Source organism: Lissotriton helveticus, chromosome 8, assembly GCF_964261635.1.
Source record: "Lissotriton helveticus chromosome 8, aLisHel1.1, whole genome shotgun sequence".
In the NCBI taxonomy this organism is placed as follows: domain Eukaryota; kingdom Metazoa; phylum Chordata; class Amphibia; order Caudata; family Salamandridae; genus Lissotriton; species Lissotriton helveticus.
The window spans coordinates 816,116,937-816,129,493 of record NC_136069.1 but is presented as its reverse complement, the minus strand read 5'-3'; positions in this window follow the sequence as shown (position 1 = coordinate 816,129,493).

Genomic DNA, 12,557 nt, shown 5'->3' with positions numbered 1-12,557 from the left:
AGACCAAACATCATATGGGTTGGGTACGAGAAACGTCGCGGGTGCAGCCTGGGAGGAGATTGCGTCCAAGGAGAGACTGGTGGGGGTTCTTGCTCATATTTTTTTTCAGAGAAGTCCTTGCATGTCATATTTTTGGCAAGGCAGATCACATTCCTTTGTGGTCTGTGAAGACGGGGACTTTTCAGGAGCAGCCTCTCTCAGAGGGACGGAGGATCAGACCAGGGCAGAGAGTGGAGCTGGATAGACCAGGTTTAGATTTAGATGCTAAAAGTTCATGCTTATCTAAATAATTAGTTTGAAAAGATTTATTTATCTTATGCATTTATTTATCTTTATGGGAGATTTCTGCCAATTATTAATTATTGATTAGCCTTGCAAGACTCACTCTTTTCTTAGAAACTGTTTAAGAGTTTTGACTGACATTTTGCGCCACATTTTCTTTTCTACATGTGATGCTTTATATGCAGACTGTAATATGTTCTGTATTAATGCTATTTTTCCTAATTTTCAATTCTGTAACCTTATTGATATTTGACTAATGAATGAGGGGTCAGAAAAACTTCAGTTTTAACTATTCAATTCAAATCTATTCAAAAGACTTTATTCGATTGCTTTGTGAGACAATCATAAAAGTACATAACATAAACAATTCATTTGTTAGATATAGTAAAATGTCATATATAGTGCATATTTACATTAAGAGATTTAATAATACAAGCAAACATACTATTTTCCATGATTAATAAGTAATACATTTCCTGCAGCTGAATACTTTTTTTAAAAACATGCCTATCAACCAGACCCTATTTACATCGTCCAGAATCTGTAACACAAGTAATGCTGGGCGTCATTGTTTCAGCCTCAGCGCCTTTAATATTGGGACAATTCAAACTTTCCTTAAATTACAAAAGAATCTACAAAAAAAAATAACGTGTATTGTCAATTGTTCTGAGCTATCATCACATGGACACAAACTTAATACTCAGGACCAATTGTTTACAGCAGGAAAGCTCACGAGCCTATGGAAGATAATACATTTAAAACAAGTTAATAAAAACCTATCATAGCCACCAGGTACAAATAAGACTGAATGCTAAAAGAAGTTAAAACCAATTGATTATGCATAACAGTGGGCTTTAGGCTTTCTACTGATAGTCTTATGGAGTCCAGTTGCAGGAGACCCTCTCTTTTTAGCTCCTTTCTACTGATAGATTGCATAGATTTTGGGTTACTGCAATATTCCAAAAGACTGAGATCAGACATAACATTACTAATAAACCTCAGCCATGGAATCAATAAGGCTCCTTCACATTGTAGGCTGTCTGCTAGAATGTCCTGGTTTAACTTAGTCTCAGGTTTTGTCTATATCCTATGCCATAGTAGAATGGGCTCCATGTTTATTAAATCTGCGATATAAGGGAGCCCCAGCTCGGAGTGGCAAACATAGGCAGATAGACTACTAGGAGCTGCTAAGATATAGCTAAAAAATCTATTTTCCACCATTTGCAGGGACAGTAAAACCCTTTAAAATACTTACCAACTCTCTTCATTGGCTTAAATAATGATTGTATTCTGATTTTTCATGTTTATATAAAGTCTCTTGAAGTTAATACATGGTGTCAAGGGCCCAAAACTTTTTCAGTGGTAACATAGAGGTAGATGTGGTTTTGCATTGAGAAATTACAGTGAAATTACTGCAGGATCAGTGTCAATAACACAAAGGCATGCCATCACAGCCATCAGCCATCAGTGCAAGGCAGTTACACTATTGAAGTCCAGGTCTGAAAATAAATCTGTCTGTCATTCCATCCTTTTGAGTTGACTGCAGCACTTGAGAGTTTCCCGCTTCGTAAGCAGAAGTCTCACCAACGTTTGCCAGGCGCCGCTCCCGGAGGGGCTCTACATCTCCTGCAGAGGGTGCTGAGGGGCTGACCTGTACGCCGCGCGGGACTCCATTGCCCAGGAGTCCGTGCGTGATCTCACCTGTGCGGAGCCGCGCCCCCCGCCCACCGGCGCTTTAATACTCCTCGCGGGATCCGCTGGCGCGGGTCCCGCTTTGTGTGCGGAAGTCCCACCAATGTTTGCCAACCGCCGCTCCCGGAGGGGCTCTACATCTCCTGCAGAGGGTGCTGAGGGGCTGACCTGCACGCCACACGGGACTCCATTGCCCAGGAGTCCGTGCGTGATCTCACCTGTGCGGAGCCGCGCCCCCGCCAACTAGCATAATATATTAATACTTGACTTCCGCTGCGCGGGACGTGCGCGGGACGTGCCGGACGAAGCCCGGACAAAGGGCGGGCCGTCTGTGGCCGTCCGGGGCAGACCGCGGCAGGGCAGGGCCACACCTATAACATCTACTACTCAATACCTACGGTAGGCCCGTACCATATTTAAGGACTGAGTGCAACTCAGGCAAGGCCAGGTTTAAGTAGCTAGGCTGTCTGATGTCGGGTAAACTTTGGTCACCACCAATAAGAGCATATTGTTAGCGGGTATAGCAGGTTATATTCCAGTGCCATGGGGAAACGAAAAACTATGGAGGCGGGGGGAGTGGATGGTAAATCCCCCAAAAAAACGAAAGGGAAAGAAACCTAGAAAAGCGGTTAGTCATGCAGCAGTAGGTGTTATGGAGCGAATTAATGATCTTGTTGATGACTGTGGGGAAATCCTTGAAGCTGATCAGGGTCAGTGTAGCGGGGAGGTGATAAGTGAGAAGGGTGGTGATACATTAAGATTACTAGAGGATACTAATGATCTACCAATAATACCTGCAATGTTTCGGCAAAAAGAAAACCAAAGATTGATAACAACAAAGATAATGGGGATTGCTTGATTATACAGAATAAGGCCCAGGGTCACGTAGCCCATGATTTACTGATTAACAACACCTGTGACGTTCTACCAACGGGCACTGTTCCATCGATACCTTGTCATAACAGGTATACAGTCCTGGCTGATATTCATAATGAGCCCCCTGCCCCTCAAATGCTGTTAGACACAGATTCTACCCCCGTGGGGGGGCAGTTAGCCAATCTGGATGCTGCGTTTAATACCAACAGCAGCAAGGGTGCAGCAGTCACTGAAGAAGTTACTAATTTAACAAATCTTGTAACTCTTCTTCGTGATGAAATAGACTCATTAAATATTCTAGTAAAGAACCTAACCATATTAGTTAGGGGCGAGGGTGAGGGAGGAAGAAAAACTTAAGCAAATTCGACAATAAGTCTGCAAGATTCTTTCCCCTTAAAACGTAAAATTCATCAAGCCCCAGTCAGGGATAAGCATAGTGATCTAATTGTACCATATGCCTCTGACCCTAGTAAGATTGGACTTAATACAAAGTCAAGCATAAAAGAAGGACTTATATCTCACTGTCCTAGAGTCACAGTGAATGCCCCCAAAATCCAACAGAAGTCTAGAACCATGACAGAAGGATCAACTATAACACCTAGAGCTCGAGAGCAGGATAAAATAATAGCTGTTAGTACCCAGGGGAAAAAAGGGATTAGCTATGCTAAGAAAGGCTACTCCCGTAACAAAATATATATGACCAATGTTCCCAAACTGTCAAATGGTAACGTAGAGCACCCTGACTCTCTGAGAAATAAAGCCATTCACTGGTTGCGACATGTCAGAGGCTGTCGGTCAGTGATAAGGGAAGACATTTTGGAAGCTAAAAGGATTAGTGCCCCAAATTATAAATATGACTCCATAGAGCTTACCATGAAATATGCTTCTCTTGCTGAAAATCTCTTTGCCCTAGAATTTAGGACTAGTGCCCCTGCACAATCGATGATCCAGCTAAGAAAATCTTGCCCCCAGCTTCAAGAGCAAATCTCTCGAGCTATTAGTAGAGCATGCGAGAGAAACTGCTCAGGATTGGATAGCAACGATTGACATCCAATATATCCAAACACAGGAACTGGGGTCACTGGGGAGACCATCAATGATAAAGAAATAATGGGAAAACAGTGGGTGCTACAGAACAGAGTGTTGATCATCCTACGAAACCTAATCTAAAGTCAGGCACAAATTGTGGGGAGATTTCTGAAATTAATTTGAATGGTGGATCTGTTGGTGAAGGTGAGCAGGGGTTGCTTGTTACCACTACTGTGCCTCTTTTCAATGGAATATCTGACGATATTGGGGCTGATATAGGCAAACTAGTCTCCTGAAATATAGCAGGGTTAGCCTCTAAACAGGAATCTCAGGACTGGAGAAGTTTTGTAAACACCTATGTTGTGTGCATCTTCCTGGAGACCTGGCTCTGTGAACCTTCTTTTCTCGAGGGCTACTTGAATTATGACATCCCAGCACTAAAAGGCGCTAAGGGGCGACCCATGGGTGGCCTTACTGTTTGGGTTCGACAATGTTTATCACTTACTATCAAAGTAGTTGACACCAGAAGCAGAGACATCCAACTTACTAGAGTCGACTTGGGCTCTCAGGGTTGGCTTGACATCTACAATGTTTACGCTAGAGGTAATAGGGGAGGGAGGTCAGAAGTTTGTGCGGCTTTGGGCTCCCTCCTCGAAACCCATTCTCTAGACAATAATGTTGTGATAGCGGGTGATCTAAACAGAACCTTCGAACCCTTGGCTATCGAAGACGACTGGGCTGGAGATGAGGAGGATTGGCAGTGGGGCGTCCCTAAATTACATCAGAGACCTGTCACTCGTTGGTCCGAGGATGTCATCTCGTTAAATGCAATGTGCTACGAAAGTAGCTTGAGGGCATTGAATGGAAGGACCTTGAGTGATAAGGCAGGGGCATATACCTTTGATAACGGGCTTCATAGGAGCAGAATAGACTACATTCTATGTAGTCTAAAGCTCTGGCGACAAGTGATTGATATGGAGGTAAAATCTAGAATAGAAAGTGATCATAATCCGTTGTGTGTTAAACACAAATGGTGGGTTCCAACTAGTGTGGTTATGACACACGAGGTAGCTAATGCCCCTTTGACTGTTCCGACCAACGACATGCGCAGGTTAAAATGGGTATACGTCAAAGCTAACCAACAAGCCATAGATAGTATTAATGCTCAGGTTGATGAAGCAGTAACATCCCTTGAACAAGTAAATCTAACTGACCCAGGTAGCGATAAAGCAACCAGAATCCACGAAAACCTCTTCACAGTTATCAGGGATTACTTCCAGAAACCTGTGAAGAGAGTTGGTGTGAGAAATCTTAAACCATCTAAGTGGTACAACGCTGAGTGTAGGCAGACTAGAGTAGCCTTAGGAGCTGCGATTAAGGGGAGGGATTTGGTGTCTATTCGCCTTGCTAGAATAGAGTATAAAAGAAGTATAGCAAATGCGAAGAAACTGTGGGACGAACTCCACTGGCAAGAGTTAAAGGAGGCTAGTGATATAAAAGATTCTAGGCTTTTCTGGAATATCGTCAAATGGGGTAAGGGGGGTGTATCGGAGCCTCCCGACAATAACGTATCTCAGGAGGACTGGATCAATTATTTCAAGCCTCAATATGCAGATACCCAACCCAATAACTTGACGGTTGGTTATAGGCCTTCTTTTTATAAAGACAACTTATTTAGTAACAGTGAAATTATGGTGGCCCTGACCGCAGTGTCTAATGGTAGAGCCCCGGGACTAGATGGGGTGCCGGCAGATCTTTTTATCAACGATAAAGAGCGCTGATGTAAATATATCCTTCTCCTTCTCAATGCGGTCGCCCAGGGCGCTAACAAACCGGCGTCATGGCAATGCGCAGTTATAATTCCTGTTTTTAAAAAAGGAGATAAATCGCAACCAGGAAATTATAGGCCCATAAGCCTAATTGACACCATCCAAAAGGTGATTAGTAGGATAGTTGTTAATAGACTTTTGGACTGGGCTGAACAGAACAACGCACTGTCGCCATTTCAGGCTGGTTTTCGAAAATCTACCAGCACGATGGACCAGGTCTTCCGTTTCACTCTATTACAGTGGAAGACCGTGTTACTAGGCAAGGGCAGCCTGTATGCGGCTTTCGTAGATTTGCGGGCTGCCTTTGACCTAGTCCCAAGGTCTAAGTTGTGGCAAGTGCTGAAGAACCTGGGCCTACCAGAAGAACTCTTGACAATGATAATGAGGCTTCATGAGGCAACTTGTGCGAGAATCCAGTGGGGAGGACATGGTATGGTCACCTCAGACTTCCCTGTTGAGCGAGGGGTACGTCAAGGTTGCTCGATGGCCCCCACGCTGTTTACGCTGTATATTAATGGAGTTGTTGCCCGTATCTTGTCTGAAAATGTGGACGCCCCATCATTGGCTGGCACCAAGACACAGATTTTAATGTTCGCAGATGACACTCTGATTTTATCCAAGACCACGAGTGGACTACAGCACGCCTTATCCATCTTTGATGAATTCTGTGAGGATCATGGACTAGAAATCAATGTGTCCAAAACAAAGCTTATGGTTTTCAATCCATGTCGTGGCCGTAGATCTCATATTGTTATGAATGGTCGCCCATTAGAGGTTGTCAATGCTATTACATATTTGGGAATCCATATATCAAATGACTTAAGATGGTCCAAACATATAGACATTGCAACTATAAGACATAAACAAATAGAAGGTGCCCTTGGCTCTGAGCACAGAAAATCCCTAACAAAACCAGTAAAACCAGCACTTCAGGTGTATGAGGCCAAAGCCCTCGGATCAACACTTTATGGGGCTGAGCTGTGGGGTTACGAGAATCTTAGGGCACTGCACATTTCGGAAAACAAGTTCTTCCGACTCATTACTAGCCTCCCCAAAGGTACTCCTTTGTTGCCGCTCAGGTTTGATTTGGGCAGGAAGGCTGTAACTGATTTAGCAAGGTTGCGTCCAATTATGTACTGACGTAGACTCTGGACTACACCTGAACTCTTACATTACGCTGAGGGATTTAAGGACATAATCAATGCAGATGTGTTCCACAAAATAGGATGGCTGAAAGAACTTAGAAAAATGTTGGGTGTCCTCGGCCTTCACACGCTATGGGAAAATCCAGAACAAGCTTTATTTCCATCAAAGTCTACTCTCAAGAAGATCTATTGGGAGAAGGTGGCCGAACGAACCTGGAACGAAACTAGCTCAGAGACTATGGCTGGAAGCTTCCTGGAAGTGAAGTTCCTTCCCACCCTCGAACTTTACTGGGATGTCATCACTAGCCAGAGGGATAGGAAGCTGCTATTCCAGATTAGAGCAGGTGCTCTTCCCCTCAGATCTCTGACAGGCAGGTGGGGTGGCCCATTGAATAGTTCTTGCCCATCCTGTGGAGCGCATGATGAAACAGTTGGACATTTCTTATTTGCATGTAAGTCCTATGCAGAGCCCAGGCGCATCTGGCTTACTCCCATGTGTAAGAACCTAGGTACGACTAGCAGTGCGGTGGCCCTAAGAATTATACGTACCAGTTCTTCACTGCCTATAGTAATAGCCACTGCTAAATTTCTCGGCTGGTCATGGCCTATTAGACAAAAGTTCCTTGACAGATGATTACAGTTGAGGTATTGACAGAGTGTTTGTATTGTATTTTATTTGTAAAATTTTACCCGATAATGCAATTGATGTATTTTTATTAACTTTTAGCTTTATTTTTAAACACACATGTATTTTAATGGTTTTAACATTGTTTGTAAATGCTTTTATGAGTTAACCTCGAATAAAGCAAATTTGAATTGAATTGAATTGAATTGACTTGAGAGTTTGAAAAAAGGACAGAGAGACTCATCAAAAGAGATTGTGTGGCATTGGTTGCATAAGAGTTAACAATGAATGCTGGTGGGAGCCATAAATGATCATCTCAGGAAATAATTCACTTTAAAATCTGTAGCATCATAGAGCACTAACTGATCAGTGTACAAATATGGAGCCAACCTAGATAGACTCTAGCAATTTATTCTCATTTACAGGAGAATATATAGATATTAAATGAATTGAGAGATAGAAATGTGACTTAGCAGAATAATGTCCATAAATAAAGAAGAAATGGCAAACTATTTTGCTCCCTCTGCTGGAATGGCAGCAATACTACCCAATAATAGGTACTAGGTATATCGATGCTGGGAAGTGCTGAGTCACATTTACTCTTAAAAGATCCACTCCTTGCATTGTGGCCTAGAGGCATGGTCTCCTTTGTTCCTGGCCTGCTCTTTATCACCCGTTCAAGCCAATGAAGAGTTAATGTAGGACAGGTTCTGTTTATGAAAAGTTGCATCTCATATATGAGTTGGAAGAGCATTTCCTTCTATCTTCATTTGGGTAGGCCTTGTAGCCTTCTTGTGCTTTTTGTGATTTTTTAGCAGGTAAAATTGGAAAATTGATGAAGAAGTAGACTGCAAATATGTATCCTCTGAAAGGCATACTTTTCCCTCAGACACTTAACCATCATAACACCAACTGCCCTTTAATTCATGTCTGCTACACACCTTATCTTTGGTTCCTACAGTAACTATTTATTGGATTCCATAACTGAATGTACAGAACATGTTTGTAATAGTGGCACTGCTCATTTATCCATGCAAGTGGCCACCCCTACATCCAACATTACCACCCACCTAATGAAGTCATAAGAGTTCTTGGACTATGTCTGGAAATGCAGGCAATCTGATCCCAATATATCCTTCCATACAGGCTGCTTCTCTGCCCTTTATCCTCTAGGGCTTAGGTGATCAGCAAACACCCACATATCTGTATTTCAGATGTAAATTAGTTTGTGGGAGCCTCGACTAGCTTCCACCTCCTAATAGTGTAAGGTCTGTTATATGCTTTGTCTTGGATCGCCAAATCATCCTGCCACCTACGGACCCCCCAGGAGTGATAGTGGACCCAAGCCTAGCACTGATTTTCCACCTCACAGATTCTTAACTCCTGATAAAGACCTGCAACTTTGATGAGCTTTTGGAATGATTAAACCCCCTCCCACCTTGTACAGTCAATGTAAAGCGGTGTAAAGTTGACACACAGAGTGAAAAATGAGTGGAGATTGCACCCACTTAAGTCGGCTTCCATCTGAAAGTCTCCTTCGTGGGCTATCAGCCCCTTTTATTAGGTCTGGCCCTAGTCAAGTTTTACTAAAATGATATGTATAATATTCTTATTTAAAGGGACTGTCAGCCAACTCACTTCATCCATTGGTCTATTGCTGTATCATTCACCTCAAGACCTGGCTCTTCGATGGAACTCAGTGAACCCTCCTGGATATGCGGAACCCCCCTGCCCCTCCATCAGCGCCTTTAGACCTGTTCCGGGTGAGTAGCGTGTGCTCCACAAACCCATGAATGATTGATTGATTTTAGTTCCACCCACAACTGCACAGAGCAGGGGACAAAGGGTCAGCCTGCTTCAGCCACTGTTTAACTTCACTTTGAGTGACTGCATTTTGCTCTTTCACAACGACTACATCTGCACTAGATGTGGTTCCCCTCAGTGCCATTGTTTTTATTTTTACTTTATAATTACTTTAATGTTGCCTTTGTGTTTTGAGCCTGAGGTGAAAGTGGGGCGCTTTTTCCCTGGTGAGAGCACTGGCCACATTCCATGTTTTTTCAGTTCCTGTCTTATGCCAATGCTGTTGTAAATTACTTTTGGAGTGTTCTTTGTTTAGCTCAGTGATGGTATTGCAGACCTTCCCTTTGAAACTTTTCAGTATTACATGATTCTCTTTTTTAGCATGCATGCAATACACAAACTGAAAGCTTTATAATTATACATATGAATTTATAAGCGGACAATTCTTCAGAACACATTTATTCTGAACTCACTATTTCACTAATGGTTCTTTAATAAACTGGCCTTTATCCTGTTTAATTTGCAGCACTAATAACACTTTTTTATGTGCTCCTTTCCTTACTTCTCTCGTTCTTTCTTTCCTTCATCCTCCTTTCTTTTTTCTTCCTTGCATTCTTTATTTTATTCTTTCTTTTTGTCCTTTTTCTTTCCTTCTTATGTTTTTTATTTCCATCCTTCCTTCCTTCCTTTCATTTTATTTATTTCTTTCCAGCTATCTGAACAATATAGTTTTGCAAAAACCATGACAAAATAAAACAAGAATTGGCGAAAGGCTGGTGGCGTACAACACTAGACTTATTAGCTTTGACAATGCTTGTTGCAAAAAAGATGTCGCCTGTGATGGAACTCTCAAGCTTCAAATCCCCAGGTGCCAAAACATCAAAAACACTAATCTCTCATGTGGCACATGTGTTTTCCCATTCACACTACAACAGAGGTGATAGCCATCTTTGATTTAGTTTTCATTTTCCCTCAGTAGTGGTAGTAGGTGGAGGAATGTTGACGTAATGCACCTGAAGGATAGTTTGCCATGTATAAAACACCTAAACGATCTTATTAAGCCCCTAGGGGCAGATTTATGAAGCCCTTGCGCCACGTTTACGCCGCTGTTGCGTCACGCAAGGCGGCGTAAACGTGGCGCATCCCTACGAACGATTTACAACGTGACGCATCTAGGCAGATGCGTCACGTTGTAAAGCCCTGCGCCGCTTGTGGGCGTTCCGGCGCAGGGTGGGCGTTCCGGGGCAGGTGCGCCTCGCAAAAGTGGCTGAGTGAAATCTATAAGATTTCACTCAGTCACTTTCAGGCCAATGCTGCGTCAAAAGCCTGCGCCTGCTTGAAGCAGGCGTAGGTCTTGACGCAGCATTGTTAAGATGGGGCACCCCCGAGCCTTGCTGGAGCTGCGTCGCGCTTGCGACGCAATTCCAGCAATGCGTCACCTTTACGGCACAGATGCGTCACGCATCTGTGCCGTTTTTGCCCCATGGTGCGCTGCATTATAAATGCGGCGCACCATGGGTGGCGGAGCTGTGGCGCACTGTGGCGCACATTAACTGGCGCATCCCTGGGGATGCGCCAGTTAACATAAATCTGCCCCCTAGTCTTTTAGAGGCGCGTGTTTCTGAGCCATTTCTTCTTTCATGAACGAATGATTGACTTTGTAAATTCTATAAGGTTGTCTGTCAAGTATACAATGGAGGCTGGATGTTTTTGTACCCTGCCAAAAGCTGTTATTACTAAAAGTTGCATCATCAGCATCATCATGAAAGAACTTTATGTCGATCACTTAGGATCATAAAAGTGTAAAAAAAACATAAAAATAACAACAATTCTAAACAAATAACATATTATATACATATACATAAAACAGCCCATTTTTTAGAAATAGAAATCCATCTATTAAAATAGCAGCATATAAAAAGTAGGAATCCTCTATAAAAGTTTAACATTTAATTTTGTAAAATACACTAAAATAGCATCATGTGGGAAAAAGAACTCCACAGAAAACTAAACGTTGCACGAACACTTGCGTGATGCAACACAATTTAGTAAAGTGGTGTGGAAATAGACTCTATTTTGTGACAGATTTTGTTGGGAGTGCTCCCAAATTAGACTGTAGTAAATAAGGTCCTAGGCCCCGATGTACTAAAGGGTTGCTTTGCCCTTGATGACACAACTCAATGCAAGCCCTTAAGTTGGATTCACTAAGCCCTGTAAGCCCTTGAGTGGATATGCGTGGTTTAGTAAATCTAGAGTAACGTACAACGACGCAAGTCACTGCCTTGCATTACTCTGCATTGGGAACGGGATCCATGGGTGGGGTGTCGGTGTTCCCACGCATCCACAAATGGTTTTTGGCGCATTCCCAGATCTAATAAGACTAGTAAACCTGGGAGTGCGTCAAAATGGTAGGCTATCCCAACAGAGGTGCAACGAGCATGCAGGAATATGTTTATTTTGTTTCACATGGGGCCATATGTAGGTAAAACCTTTTTTGAGATTCTCAAATAGCGAGTTTTCGGGAATTGCAACTAGTGAATCGCAAAACGCAATGTAGGTAGGATTTGCTAAATATTTTGCGAATCCTACATATTCCTTATTTGCGAATCGTAAATTAAGATTCGCAAATAAGGAATACCTTCCCATTCATTCCTATGGGCGTGAAGGCCCATTGGAATGAATGGGAAGACATTCTCAATTTGCGATTCCCAATTAGAGAATCGCAAATTGAGAATGCTATTTCAAGTTTGCAGGGTGTCAATAGGACACACTGTTGCACCCCTGAAATAAGCATGTGTGCACATGTGGCGCACATACATGCTCTAAGGGCATGTATGTGCGCCACATAGCACTTTGAAAAATTCAAAAAAGTGCTTTTTTCAAAGAAATCGCAAATTACCACCAACCTGAAGTTGATGGTAATTTCCGATTCCTTAAGCCAAAATCGCACAACTTGGGTGCTTCCTACATTGCTATTTGGGATTCCCTAAATGCATTTGCAAAATAGGGAATCGCAAATTTTGCGATTCGTTATTTTGCGAGTGGGCTTTTGTCTGCTACATAGCACACTGCCCAAATTGCGATCGCAAACACTGAAATTCGAATTTCAGCATTTGCGATCGCAATTTGGCTTCCTACATATGGCCCATTATTTCTTCTTTCTACATATGCTGCATCTGGAGTGTACATAGAACAAGGAAAATGCCTCTTAGGATTGTTTTTGTGTGGGAAGGTGTCCCTTCCTGTACAAAAACAATCCTGCCTCTCACAAGGCAC